The 15,113-nt window shown below is 40.5% G+C and overlaps 1 protein-coding gene and 1 non-coding gene across 2 annotated transcripts in view; both read right to left on the bottom strand.

Moving 5' to 3' along the window:
- The window catches only part of LOC145392190 (transmembrane 9 superfamily member 1-like), a 538,883-nt gene that overhangs the window by 408,309 nt on the left and 115,461 nt on the right, over positions 1 to 15,113 (bottom strand). The gene's annotated exons all lie outside the window — the stretch shown is intronic.
- LOC145392287 (5S ribosomal RNA) lies at positions 5,392 to 5,510 on the bottom strand. Its single transcript, XR_013895959.1, has one exon. It is a non-coding gene; the product is annotated as a 5S ribosomal RNA (ribosomal RNA).

Genomic DNA, 15,113 nt, shown 5'->3' with positions numbered 1-15,113 from the left:
TTTTGCATCATCTGCAAACATATTCAGATAGCTCTCATTTCCAGTGTTACTGTTTATATCATTTATGTACACTAGAAACATGATTGGTGCCAGCACCGAACCCTGTGGTACTTCACTAGTCACTTCTTTCCATGATGAGTAGTTTCCTCTTAGTAATGTCCTCATTTCTCTTTTTATGAGAAAGTCTTGCATCCAACAAAACAGTTTGCCTCGAATTCCTCCTTGATGGTACAGTTTCCATAAAAGTCTTTGGTGTGGTACTGTGTCAAAAGCTTTCTTGAAATCTAAATAGATACTGTCCACCCATCCTTCCCTTTCCTGTATTGTGTTTGTTACTCTGTCATAGTAGCTCAACAGATTAGTAACACATGATTTTCCTTTTCTGAAACCAAACTGTCTTTCTGTTATCATACTGTGTTCTTCTAGATGATTTACCCAAGCTTTTCTTATAAGTTTTTCTAATACCTTGCTTACAACACTAGTCAGTGATACTGGTCGGTAGTTGAGAGGATTTTGTCTATTTCCTTTCTTGAATAAGGGGACTATATTTGCTTTTTTCCAAATATCAGGTAGTTTCCCTTGACTCAAGGATTTCTTGAAAATTAAAAATAATGGTTTACTTAACTCCTTTGCACATTCTCATAACACCCAACATGAAATTTCATCAGGACCACTTGCTTTTCCTCTGTCTAATCTACTTAACTCCTCTTGTATTACTTTTTCTGCTATTTGTATATCTGGTAGTATGTGTGGACATGCGTGTTCCACATAGTCCCTCTCAAAATTTTTTTCTTCTGTAAAAACTAATTGGAAATTCTTATTTAGTTCTTCACAAATATCTTTCTCTTGTGTATGAGTGATTCCCTCGTCCGTGATGGATTGTATTATATCTTTTACTTTGGTTTTGCTTCTGATATAGCTGTAAAACAGCTTTGGTTGATCACTACTTTTATTTATTATATCCTCCTCAAACTGTTTTTGGGCTTCCCTCCTTATTCTTGTATAGTCGTTTCTTGCCTGTTTGTAATTATTATACGACCTTTCACTATTGTGTCTTCTGTATCTATTCCACAACAAATCTCTTCTTTCTTTTGATTTTTTACATTCTGTATTGAACCATTTCTGTATTTTCTTATCTGCTTCTTTGTGCTGTGGGATGTACTTCTGGACTCCTATTTCATAAAATTCACAAAATTTTTTATATACAGCATTTAAATCTTGTCCTCTAAGCTCACTTTCCCAATCAACTTCTAAGAAATACTTCTTTAGGTCTTGATAATTTCCCTTTTTATAGTTTAGTCTCTTTTTGTAACTGTCAGTGCTGTTTACTATGTCATATGCTATCCTAAAGTTATAATTTAGTACTGCATGATCGCTTTTGCCGAGTGGAGGGTGATATATTAAACTGTCAATATCATTTTCTTGCCTAGTAAATATTAGATCTAGCACTGAAGGTACATCAAGTCCTCTTTTTCTAGTGGTTTCCCTCACGTGTTGCGTTAAGAAAAATTCTTGCACGAGATCCAGGAGCTTTTGGTCCCAACAGCTTTCTTGGCTATTTATATCTAGAGTATTCCAATTTATATTTGTATGGAAATCCCCAGTTAGTATAATTCTTTCTGATTTCTCTTCCATTTTATGTAGCAAGGATCTTATACTCTGAATTGTACTCTCTGCCAGGTCCTCATATTCGTCTCTTTCCCATGTGTTTGATCTGGGTGGCATATACAAATTGGCTACAATTACTTTACCTTCAGATGTGTTGATCTCTACTGCAATCAGTTCTACTTGTGATGGTATATCTAGGTTTATTTCCTTGACTTTTAGATTTTTCTTAGTTAATATTATAATTCCTCCTCCTTTTTTTAAATTTCTGTCTCTTCTCCATATATTGTATTCCTCTAAGTTTAGTATGTCATTGGATATCCTTGGTGTTAATTTTCTCTCAGTTAGGCATATTATTTGTGGTTCATTTTCTCTGACATAATCATTCATCTCTAGTAATTTAGATACCATTCCATCCACATTTGAGTACATCAACTTTATCATCTTGTTTATATACTTGTCATGACATGGTTCTACTAACTTCCTCCTTTTTCTTCCATCCTGTTTGTGTACCACTTTCGTACCTGCAATCCTATTACTTTGTAAAAATATTTCTTCTTGTCCTCTTCTGATCTTCCCTCATTTTTTGTTTTTGCTTCCTCCCTTTTCTCTGTCAGTAATTCCAGTTCCTCTTGTGTTAGACATCTTTTTATCCATACATTTTTGAACTCCTCTTTTTCCATAAGATTCTTTGCATTTTTTAGTATCTCTTCCACAGTGTTTACACTCTGGAAAGTCACCTTTAGAGGTCTTGTCTTGCTTTTCTCGTATTTCCCTAACCTTTTGTGTTCCTCTATGTCTTTACTACAGATTTCCTCTGATACTTCTGTCAGTAAGCTCATTACATTTGCCATCTCCTTTTTGTCTCTAGTGATTTTGTTTTTAATTTCTTCCTCTTCTATACCAGTGATTACTATTGATTTATTTATTTCTACTGAATCTCTGACTAACTTTGGATTGTTTTGGATTATTCTTTTCACTTCCTTTTTAATGTTCTTTTCCTCCATCCTTGTTTCTAAGTCTTTCTTTATTTTCACCATTTCAGCATACGTGATTTCTACATCATTTTTGTAGCTTTGCACAGCTTCATTCACCTGTGTTATCTTCTCCTCAATATCACTGCTCTGGTCCATAAGACTGCTTGCTTGTCTAATTGTCTCTGTGTCATTTTTTAACTCTTCCATAACACTCTCGTGATTAACTACTGTACTTCCCATTTCACTCACTTTCTTCCTAAGGGTATTCAATTCCACTGTTAGTTCACTGATGGTTGTGTCTTTCTTATTGGCCTCCCTTCCCAGTTTTTCTATCTCTTCCTTTTGCAAGTGCATTTGCTTCTTTATTTCATCAATTTCATTTTTGAAAGCCATTTCTAGTTTGTGTACACGTTCAACCAGTCTATTGTGAGTCTCCACTTCAACTAGTTCTTGGTAGAAATCATCATTTTGCTTTTTACTTTTATCCCTTTTCTTTTCCAAATTTGTTTTACTGAAGTATGTATCCATTTTGTAATACTAAATGAACAGAGTGTGTACTTACAGTGTGCACGCTTTCCCCGTCTTTCTGTAGTATAAACAAACCCAGCTGACTCAACGCATCGTGGTTCTTTGTTGTTTGAAAGTCTTATTTAAACTTATTATTTCTTTTCCTTTTAATAATGAAAAATCATTTAGTCTAACCTGGTACAGAGCTTGACTCATTCAAAGATACTTATTTAGGTAATGCCTCTGGCCGTGTTGAGCTTGTATGGAGCGCCGGTACAGACGTCCACCTCCGTGTGTGTGTGTGTGTGTGTGTGTGTGTGTGTGTGTGTGTGTGTGTATTTACCTATTTGTATTTACCTATTTGTAGTATACAGGAATTGAGCAATGCTCGTGTTGTCCTGTCTCCAAATCCACATTTATCAAGTCTACCTTTACACACATGAATGTTTTTCTCATGCACCACCTCTTTGTCTAAGTCGTTCCAAATACTTATGTATTTACCTAACATACCTAATTGTGATATACACAGGATGTGCTATGCTCGTGGGTTTCTGTCGCTGTTTCTCAGTAAGTCAAATTTAGCTTTAAACTCGTTTAAGTTTCTAGACTGGACGATCACTTTGTCCAGGCTATTCCATAAGTCTATACTTCTGTATGGAAAGCTATATTTCTTGATATCCTTCCAGCAGCTCGACTTTTTCAATTTTATTCTGTGTCCTCTTGTTGCTCTCTTATCCCATACAAACAGATCTTCTTTGTCGATTTTATCTACTCCCACCACGGTCCTGAACACTGCAATCATGTCTCCCCTCTTTCTCCTCTCCTCTAAGGAAGGCAACTCCAGCTTTTCCAGCCTCTCTCAGTATGACAGGTCTGCCAGACTGGGGACCATCTTGGTTGCTGTTCTTTCTATTCTCTCAACCTTGTTTATATCTTTCTTTTTGTGTGGGGACCACACTACCGCTGCATATTGTAACCTGGGGCGGATCATGGCCACTATCAATTTTTTCATCATCTCCTCATCCATATAATGAAATGCTACACTTATGTTAGTCAAGAGTTTATAAGTCTCTCCAACTATCTTGTTAATGTGCTTTTCTGGTGACAAACTATCTTGGACCAGCACTCCCAAATCTTTCTCTTCTCTCATTTTTATGATTAATTCATTTCCCAACAATTAATTCAGTGATGGCCTCCTGGCACTTTTACCCATTTCCAATATTTTACATTTCTTTACATTAAATTTCATTTCCCACGTCCGGCTCCAATCGTGTATCCTATCCAGATCCTCCTGCAGTATTTTACAATCCTCCTCAACCTCTACCTTCCTCAAGATCTTTACATCATCAGCAAACAGATTTGCATAACCGTTCACTCCATCTACCATATCATTTACGTAAATCATGAACATTACTGGCGCCAACACTGAGCCTTGAGGGACTCCACTTGTTACTTCCCTCCATCCAGATGTCCTATCATTTATTACTGTCCTCATTTGTCTGTCTCTCAAAAAGTCTCTCATCCATTCCAGAAGTTTCCCCTTCAGTCCTCCTACATATTCAAGTTTCCACATTAGTCTCTTATGAGGTACCTTGTCAAAGGCCTTCTCTAAGTACACACAATCCACCCAATCATCTCTCTCCTGTACCACGTCAATTGCTCAAGAGTAAAAGCTCAACAAGTTAGAAACACATGACCTTCCACTTCTGAATCCAAATTGACAATGTCAAAATATTCATCTCTTCTAGATATTTTATCCATCTGTCTTTCAGGATTCTCTCACACAATTTTGTGACCATGCTGGTTAGAGACACTGGTCTATAATTCTGGGGGTCCTTCCCTGTTTCCTCCCTTATAAATTGGTACCACATTTGCCCTCTTCCATTCTTGTGGCACTTTCCCCTCTTCCAGAGTGTGTGTGTGTGTGTGTATTTACCTATTTGTATTTACTTATTTGTAGTATACAGGAATTGAGCAATGCTCATGTTGTCCTGTCTCCATATCCACATTTATCAAGTCTACCTTTACACACATGAATGTTTTTCTCATGCACCACCACTTTGTCTAAGTCGTTCCAAATATTTAAGTATTTACCTAATATACCTAATTGTGATATACAAAGAATGTACTATCCTCGTGGGTTTCCGTCGCTGTTTCTCAATAAGTCGAATTTAACTTTAAACTCCATCCATCCATCCATTGCCAGACGCCATGTATCCCAAATGGGGTGGCCAAGGGCTTAGAGTTAATTGTTTTACAGGGAGGGGCACTAATCCTCCACAAACCCCACTTGACGTAGGGATGCCAACAGCATCTGGTGTTCCTAGGCGGTCACCCATCCAAGTACTAACCAGACCCAACGTTGCTTAACTTCGCTGATCGGATGGGAAGCGGTGTACTCAACGTGGCATGGCCGTTAGTTTTTAGACTGGACGATCTCTTTGTCCAGGCTATTCCATAAGTCTATACTTCTGTAAGGAAAGCTATATTTCTTGATATCCTTCAAGCAGCTTGACTTATTCAATTTCATTCCATGTCCTCTTGTTGCTCTCTTATCCCATACAAACAGATCTTCTTTGTCAATTTCATCTACTCCCACCATGTTCCTGAACACCGCAATCATGTCTCCCCTCTTTCTCCTTTTCTCTAACGAAGGCAAATCCAGTTTTTCCAGCCTCTCTCTGTATGACAGGTCTGTCAGACTGGGGACCATCTTGGTTGCTGTTCTTTGTATGTGTGTGTGTTCTTACCTAATTGTTCTTACCTAACTGTATCTTTACAGGAATGAGTCAAGCTCGTACTGTCCCGTGTCTTAAACCATATTTATCGTACATATCCTTAAATTTGTGAATTGTTTTGGTACACACTATTTCATTCGGTAGTGCATTCAATTGATCAATTGCTCTGTTTTGGAAACTGAATTTCCTTACATCTTTATCACCTCTCTTCTTATAGAGTTTTTTGCAGTGTCCTCTTGCTGATCCTTCTCCATATCTTAAGTAATCATTTATGTTTATTTTCTCCTTCCCTGATATGCACTTATATAGCATTATCATGTAACCTCTTTTCCTTCTCTCCTGTAGTGTTGGTAGATTCAGTTTATTTAGTCTTTCTTCGTTGCTTATGTCCCTTAAGCTTGGTATCCATATTGTAGCGGCCCTTTGAACTTTTTCAATCTTGTCTATGTGCTTTTTGAGATGAGGACTCCAGACTACTGATGCATATTCCAGGGTTGGTCTAATGAATGATGTTATTATCCTTCTTAGCATGTCTTCATTTATGTATGTGAATGCTATTCTCATATTTGCAAGCAGTGTATACATGTTCCGTACATTCTCGCTGATGTGGTCAGCCGGAGATAGTCTGTTATTGATAAACACACCTAGGTCTTTCCCTCTTTCTGATGTGTATAGGGTTTTATTTCCTAACTTATAATCCCAATCAGGTCTTTTTCCACTTTTACCAAACTTGATTACATGACACTTGTCCACATTGAATTCCATTTGCCATGTACTACTCTATTCATGAAGTTAATTTAATTCTCCTTGTAGCTCTTTACAAGAGTCTGTGTTAGTAATTCTCCTTTGTATTTTTGCATCATCTGCAAACATAATCAGATAGCTCTCATTTCCAGTGTTACTGTTTATATCATTTATATACACTAAAAACATGATTGGTGCCAGCACTGAACCCTGTGGTACTCCACTAGTCACTTCTTTCCATGATGAGTAGTTTTCTCTTAGTACTGTTCTCATTTCTCTTTTTATGAGAAAGTCTTGCATCCAACAAAACAGTTTGCCTCGAATTCCTCCTTGATGGTACAGTTTCCATAAAAGTCTTTGGTGTGGTACTGTGTCAAAAGCTTTCTTGAAATCTAAATAGATACTGTCCACCCATCCTTCCCTTTCCTGTATTGTGTTTGTTACTCTGTCATAGTAGCTCAACAGATTAGTAACACATGATTTTCCTTTTCTGAAACCAAACTGTCTTTCTGTTATCATACTGTGTTCTTCTAGATGATTTACCCAAGCTTTTCTTATAAGCTTTTCTAATACCTTGCTTACAACACTGGTCAGTGATACTGGTCGGTAGTTGAGTGGATTTTGTCTATTTCCTTTCTTGAATAAGGGGACAATATTTGCTTTTTTCCAAATATCAGGTAGTTTAGCCTGACTCAAGGATTTCTTGAAAATTAAAAATAATGGTTTACTTAACTCCTTTGCACATTCTCATAGTACCCAACATGAAATTTCATTAGGACCACTTGCTTTTCCTCTGTCTAATCTACCTAACTCGTCCTGTATTACTTTTTCTGCTATTTGTATGTCTGGTAGTATGTGTGGACATGCATTGTCTACATAGTCCCTCTCAAAATTTTTTTCTTCTGTTAAAACTAATTGGAAATTCTTATTTAGTGCTTCACGAATATCTTTCTCTTGTGTATAAGTGATTCCGTCGTCCGTAATGGATTGTATTATATCTTTTACTTTGGTTTTGCTTCTGATATAGCTGCAAAACAGCTTTGGTTGATCACTACTTTTATTTATTATATCCTCCTCAAACTGTTTTTGGGCTTCCCTCCTTATTCTTGTATAGTCGTTTCTTGCCTGTTTGTAATTATTGTATGCCCTTTCACTATCATGTCTTCTGTATCTATTCCACAACAAATCTCTTCTTTCTTTTGATTTTTTACATTCTGTATTGAACCATTTCTGTATTTTCTTATCTGCTTCTTTGTGCTGTGGGATGTACATCTGGACTCCTATTTCATAAAATTCACAAAATTTTTTATATACAGCATTTAAATCTTGTCCTCTAAGCTCATTTTCCCAATCAACTTCTAAGAAATACTCCTTTAGGTCTTGATAATTTCCCTTTTTATAGTTTAGGCTCTCTTTGTAACTGTCATTGCTGTTTACTATGTCATATGCTATCCTGAAGTTATAGTTTAGTACTGCATGATCGCTTTTCCCGAGTGGTGGGTGATATATTAAACTGTCAATATCATTTTCTTGCCTAGTAAATATTAGATCTAGCACTGAAGGTACATCAAGTCCTCTTTTTCTGGTGGTTTCCCTCACATGTCGTGTTAAGAAAAACTCTTGTACGAGATCCAGGAGCTTTTGGTCCCAACAGCTTTCTTGGCTAATTATATCTAGAGTATTCCAATTTATATTTGTATTGAAATCCCCAGTTAGTATAATTCTTTCTGATTTCTCGTCCATTTTAAGTAGTCTGTCTATCTATCTATCTATTGCCAGACGGCTCAATCCCGTTTGGGGTGGCCACAAACAAATCGCCTCCAAGTCGCCCTGTCCCCCGCCATTTCACTGCCCTGCTCCCAACTCACACCCCCCTCTCTCATATACCTCTCCACCCCATCCCTCCATCTCATCCTCGGCCTCCCCCTCCCTCTTCCCCCCTCCACCTCACTCACATACACTCTCTTCGTCAGTCTTTCACCCTCCATCCTCTCCACATGGCCAAACCACCTCAGTGTGTTCCTCATAACGCTTCCTATCACATCCACATCAACACCACAATGCTCCTTTATATCCTCATTCGTCAGCCTGTCTCTCCAAGTGACTAAACAGGCTCCTCTTAAATAACTCATTTCCACTGCTTTCACTCTTGACTTGTGTCCTTCCAACAATGTCCAAGCTTCACTTCCGTACGTTAGAGTTGGTATCACAATACTGTCATGTAGTAACTTTTTCACTTCCATGCTCACTTCCCTGTTTCTTATCACTGCTTTCAAAGAACCAGCAACCTTTCTTCTCTGCTGTACCCTTTCAAGCACTTCACCCTCCAAACCTCCATCCTTACTCATCACACTACCCAATTACTTAAACGTACTCACATTATCCAATTCCTCACCACTCAACCTCGCTGTACATTCACTAACTTCACCTCTCTCAAAGACCATCACTTTACTCTTCCCTACATTCACCTTTAGATTCCGTTTCTTACACACTCTCTCAAATTCATCCACCAAGTCTTGCAGCTCCCCTTTGTCTTCACTCAACAACACAGTATCATCTGCAAACAACAGTACAAGGAGTTTCCAAACACTATCGTCTCTCACCAGGGCCACTCCAACATCCACTACCCTACCTTGTACCTCTTTTATTAGCCCCATCAATGTACAGATTGAACAACCATGGAGACATGACACATCCCTGTTTCAAACCAACTTTCAAAGAGAAAAATTCACTTAGTTCACCATCCACACGCACTGCAGCCTTCGCACCATCGTACATACTCTTAACAGTAGTAATGACCTTAAACTCTGAATTGTACTCTCTGCCAGGTCCTCATATTCATCTCTTTCCCATGTGTTTGATCTGGGTGGCATGTACAAATTGGCTACAATTACTTTACCTTCAGATGTGTTGATCTCTACTGCAATCAGTTCTACTTGTGATGGTATATCTAGTTTTATTTCACTGACTTTAGATTTTTCTTAGTTAAAATTATAATTCCTCCTCCTTTTTTGAAATTTCTGTCTCTTCTCCATATATTGTATTCCTCTAAGTTTAGTATGTCATTGGATATCCTTGGTGTTAATTTTGTTTCAGTTAGGCGTATTATTTGTGATTCATTTTCTCTGACATAATCGTTCATCTCTAGTAATTTAGATACCATTCCATCCACATTTGAGTACATCAACTTCATCATCTTGTTTATATACTTGTCATGACATGGTTCTACTACCTTCCTCCTTTTTATTCCATCCAATTTGTGTACCACTTTCGTACCTGCAATCCTATTACTTTGTAAAAAAATTTCTTCTTCTCCTCTTCTGATCTTCCCTCATTTTTTTTTTTGCTTCCTCCCTTTTCTCTTTCAGTAATTCCAGTTCCTCTTGTGTTAGGCATCTTTTTATCCATACATTTTTGAACTCCTCTTTTTCCATAAGATTCTTTGCATTTTTTAGTATCTCTTCCGCAGTGTTTACACTCTGGAAAGTCACCTTTAGAGGTCTTGTCTTGCTTTTCTCATATTTCCCTAACATTTTGTGTTCCTCTATGTCTTTACTACAGATTTCCTCTGATACTTCTTTCAGTAAGCTCATTACATTTGCCATCTCTTTTTTATCTCTTGTGATCTTGTTTTTTACTTCTTCCTCTTCTATACCAGTGATTACTATAGATTTGTTTATATCTACTGAATCTCTGACTAACTTCGGATTGTTTTGGATTATTCTTTTCATCTCCTTTTTAACGCTTTTTTCCTCCACCCTTGTTTCTAAGTTTGTGTGTGTGTGTGTGTGTGTGTGTGTGTGTGTGTGTGTGTGTGTGTATATTATATATATATATATATATATATATATATATATATATATATGCAGGAGGAGGCCGTAGCACGGGCCAAACAGGGTAGTACTCCCGAGGGGAATGGGAATGCTGGTGATAGGGAGAGCTGGAGCTCCTGTTTCACTAGCTATCTAACCATCCCCCTTTGCTGACCTTTTCAGTGTGACAGTAACATGGAGTAGACCAGCATACTCTCACAAACATTGCCTCTAACTATCTATGCACTACACCACATGCACTTTACATTTCACACAACGTATCCCACTATGTTACAGGGGTTGGCGCCAGCAAGGGCATGTGGCCAGAAAACTTTGCCCCCGCTACCTAGTGGCGGACTTCTGGGCGGAGGTGTGGCGGGGGTTCCGCCAGCATAGATCGTGGGTCCAGGGCGAGATGGGGCTCGGGCCTGTGCTAGAGGGTACAGGGCATTGTAGTTCCCAGGCTGCCACTTCCGCCCAATAGAGAGGGGCCCGAACCTGGGAGTAGCGCCCTAGGAGACTGCCCTATCAGTGGGTGTATAATGGCGGGATAGTTGCAGTGCCAAGGCGCGATTGGAGGGTGTCCCTGCAGCTGTCCTGGCAGGGTGCTGCGAGGCCACTACCACAGCCACTGGTAAGCTGGTGGGCTAGGGGTCCCAGATCCATTGCCTGGACCTGGGACTGTGCAGTGAGTGGGACCTGTGCTATGTCTGTCCCCCTTTATTAATACTGAAGATGACAAAACAAAACAAGTTTCAAAGCAAACCTATCTATCTATCTATCTATATACCTAGGCTGCTTCCCCCAAGGAAAGGGAGGTAGCCGAGACAGGACGACTCACTCTCCATTTACTCATCCATTCAAACACATTCATTCGCATCTTAGCCCCAAAGGGGAGAACGGACAGATCCTCACCGCACCACACCGAACCAGTTCTGCAAAGCAAACCTGAGGACAGTAAATCACCCATGGGGATGAGGGTGGGTTCATGGAATGTGGGAAGTTTGAGGGGAAGAGTGGGGGAAGTCGTTGAGGCATTCAGTAGGAGGTGGGTGGATGTGGCGTGTCTGCAGGAAGTCCGGTACAGGGGTGGATCAGCCAGAAAGACTGTTGGGAAGGACTGTTGCTATAAGTTGTTTTGGCAGGGGAGAACAGACGGATATGGAGGTGTTGGTGTGATGGTTGCGGAGAAATGGGTGGAATATGTTATGAATGTTTTGAGAATAAGCGATAGGATATTGGTAGTGAAAATTCTGTTGGGTAGAAAGGTAGCTGTGATTATATCGGCATATGCACCACAGGCAGGACTGGATGAAGCAGAGAAAGATAGATTTTGGGATGATTTAATATGTGTAGTGGGTGGTATGTGGGATGATGAGATAGTGATTTTGGGAGGGGACTTAAATGGTCATGTAGGTGAAGCAGCACAAGGTTATGAAGGAGTGCATGGGGGATGTGCGTATGGTCTAAGGAATGCAGAAGTGGAAAGGATACTCGAGTTTAGGGAGGCAACGGACATGATTGTGTGCAACACATATTTTAGGAAAAGAGACAGTAGGTTAATTACGTAAGAGTCTGGGGGAAATAGCAGTCAGATAGATTATTTTCTGGTTAGGAGGGCTGATAGGAGGTTAGTGAGGGATTTTAAAGTTATAGGAAGTGAGGAGTGTGTGCAGCAGCACAAACTACTGATATGTGATATGGTGCTTACAGAGCAAGTGATGAAAAAGAGGACTTATGTACCTAGAAGGAAAATATGGAAGCTGAAAAACCAAGTAGTAAGGGATGCCTTCTATAGCGAGTTGAGGAGAGTGGTGGCTGAACAGGGAGCTGTAGACAGAGGCGTTAATGAACAGTACAGAGCCCTCAAGAACAATTTCTTGAGAGTTACTGATGTAACATGCGGTTGGACAAGAGGACCATCAAGACATAAAGTAACTTGGTGGTGGGATGAGGGTGTAGAAGCTGCAGTTAAAGAGAAAAGAAGGCTTTTCTGGGAATGGAAGAAGGGAGGTAGCAAAGAGGAATATTTGCTGCCAAGCATAGGGCTAGAAGAGAGGTATACAGGGCAAAGTCTGAGTCACAGAGACTATTACTTGATAACCTAAATCATGGGGAAAGGAAAAATATGATATCCAGGGTGGCAGGTCAAGTGAAGAGGGATAATCGGGATATTATAGGTGAGCAGTGTGTGAAGAATGATGAAGGAAGGGTAGTGGTGAACAGTGAGGATATTAAAGATGCATGGAGAGAGCATTATAACTGGTTGTTGAATGAGGAGTTTGACTGGGACAGGGAAGGTTTGGAGCCAGCAGATCCAGTGTCTGGCCCTTGGCCTTTGATTGATACTGCTACTGTGAGTGAGGCAATCGGCAGGATGAGGGTGGGGAAGGCAGCAAGTGTGTCTGGGTTGACTGACAAAATGCTGAAGGCCTCAGGCGATACAGGGCTGAGTTTAGTCACTGACCTGATAAATAGGATTATTTATGAGTGTGTTGTCCCAGATGATTGGCTGAAGAGTGTAATTGTAAATGTGTATAAAGGGAAGGGTGATGCCCTGGAAAGAGGAAATTATAGAGGTATAAAGCTTTTAGATCAGATAATGAAGGTAATGGAGAGAGTTTTAATAAGGTATGATTAGAGAAAGAGTGAATATTGATGAGATGCAGTTTGGGTTTATGCCAGGTAGGGGGACCACTGATGCTATATTCATTGTTCGACAGCTTCAGGAAAAATATATTGGTAGGAGAAGGGATCTTTATTTTGTTTTTGTTGATTTGGAAAAGGCCTTTGACAGAGTCCCTAAAGAGGTGGTGAAGTGGGCACTGAGAAAGCTTGGCTTGGAGGAGTGGCTGGTTAGGGTGGTTATGGCTATGTATGTGGGTGCTCACACCCAGGTAAGAGTGAATGGAGATTTGAGTGATGAGTTTTTTCGTGAATGTTGGTGTGCATCAGGGGTCAGTCTTGAGTCCCATGTTGTTTATCATGGTACTTGAAGCCCTTTCACGTGACTTTAGAAACGGACTCCCATGGGAGTTGTTGTATGCTGATGATTTGGTGTTGATTGCAGAGAACGAAAGGGAGGCGGAGGAAAGGTTTAGGGAGTGGAGAGATGGTATGGGGCACAAGGGTTTAAGGGTAAATGCAGATAAAACAAAAGTGATGATATCTAGGGTTGGTGGCGGTACTGTCAAAGACGAGGGAGAGTGGCCATGTGCAGTTTGCCACAAGGGCGTGGGAAGTAATTCCATCTTGTGCGGTGTGTGTGATTAATGGGTGCATAAGACATGTAGTTGTATCAGAGGTAGACTGCGAGATAATGCTGATTTCATGTGTACGGCCTGTCAGGGTGAGCAGGTGGAGATTGTCAGACGTGAAAGGATTGAACTTGCTGGTGAATCTCTTGAGTGTGTGGAAGAGTTTTGTTATTTGGGAGACATGTTGTGTGCTGGAGGTGGGGCTGGAGCTAGCTCTGTGGCTAGGGTGAGAAGTGGTTGGAGGAAGTTCAGGGAGCTCTTGCCTCTCCTGACATTGAGAGGACTCTCCCTACGTGCAAAGGGGTCTTTGTATGCAGCACGTGTTAGGAGTGTAATGCTGTATGGTAGTGAGACCTGGGCAGTGAAGGAGGAAGATATTCGCCGGCTCAGATGTACAGAAATGACAATGATTAGGTGGATGTGCAGTGCGTCCCTGCGTCCAAGGCCTGGAGAGGCTGGGTTTACAATGGAAGAGTTGAGAGGTAGGATGGGACTGGAGTGTATTGGTGTTGTGATGAGGAGAGGTAGATTGAGATGGTTTGGACATGTGGAGAGGATGGGGGATAATAATTGGGTAAGGAAGGTGAGAAGTGTTAATATTGGGGGTGGGGTTATGAGGGGTAGACCGAGAAAGACATGGGATGAGGTCATTAAGTGTGACCTCAGGGTTAAGAGACTGAACAGGGAGGCTGCAATGGATCGTGCAGCATGGACAGCCGCCATTAGGTGACCAAGGCCGACACATGCAAGCATGCTGGAGCCTTTAAAAACGAAAATGAAACGAAAACGATATAATATATATATATATATATATATATATATATATATATATATATATATCCATCCATCCACCCACCATTCAATCCTAAACTGCCCCATGAGAAGCGTAGGAGCCCGGAGCTAGGCAGTTGGTCTTGACATTTAAGATAAGAGTGACCAGCCATACTCAACCCTGAGTGGCATTACATGAGCAATGAAGCCCAGCCACCCCTTGGATATAAATCTTCACCGGCTCAATCCGACTGGAGCGCAATAATTACCCACTAAACCACCAGGTGCCAAAATTTGGCTATAAGGTTACCACCCAGTGTAGTAAATGGTTTCCTGTTGTATAGGAAACCATTTGGCTTGTCACTCAGCGTAGAGTCACCCACAGGCAGAAGGAAAAGGAAAGAATGAAGGAAAGAAAGACAGAAGAGGGAGTGTTCACCCGTAGGCAGAAGGAAAAGGAAAGAATGAAGGAAAGAAAGACAGAAGTGGATGGAGGGTGAAAGACTGACAATGAGAGTGTATGTGAGTGTGGTGGAGGGGGGGACAGGGAGGGGGAGGCCGAGGATTAGATGGAGGGATGGGGTGGAGAGGTATATGAGAGAGGGGGGTGAGAGATGGGAGCAGGGCAGTGAAATGGCAGGGGACAGGGCGATGTGGAGGTGATTTGTTTGTGGCCACCCCGAATGGGATTGAGGCATCTGG

This window comes from Coenobita brevimanus, chromosome 21 (assembly GCF_032717465.1).
Source record: "Coenobita brevimanus isolate Jiangsu-jjx chromosome 21, ASM3271746v2, whole genome shotgun sequence".
Taxonomy (NCBI): domain Eukaryota; kingdom Metazoa; phylum Arthropoda; class Malacostraca; order Decapoda; family Coenobitidae; genus Coenobita; species Coenobita brevimanus.
Note: the sequence above shows the minus strand (reverse complement) of the source record. Positions and strands in the feature narration are given on the sequence as shown.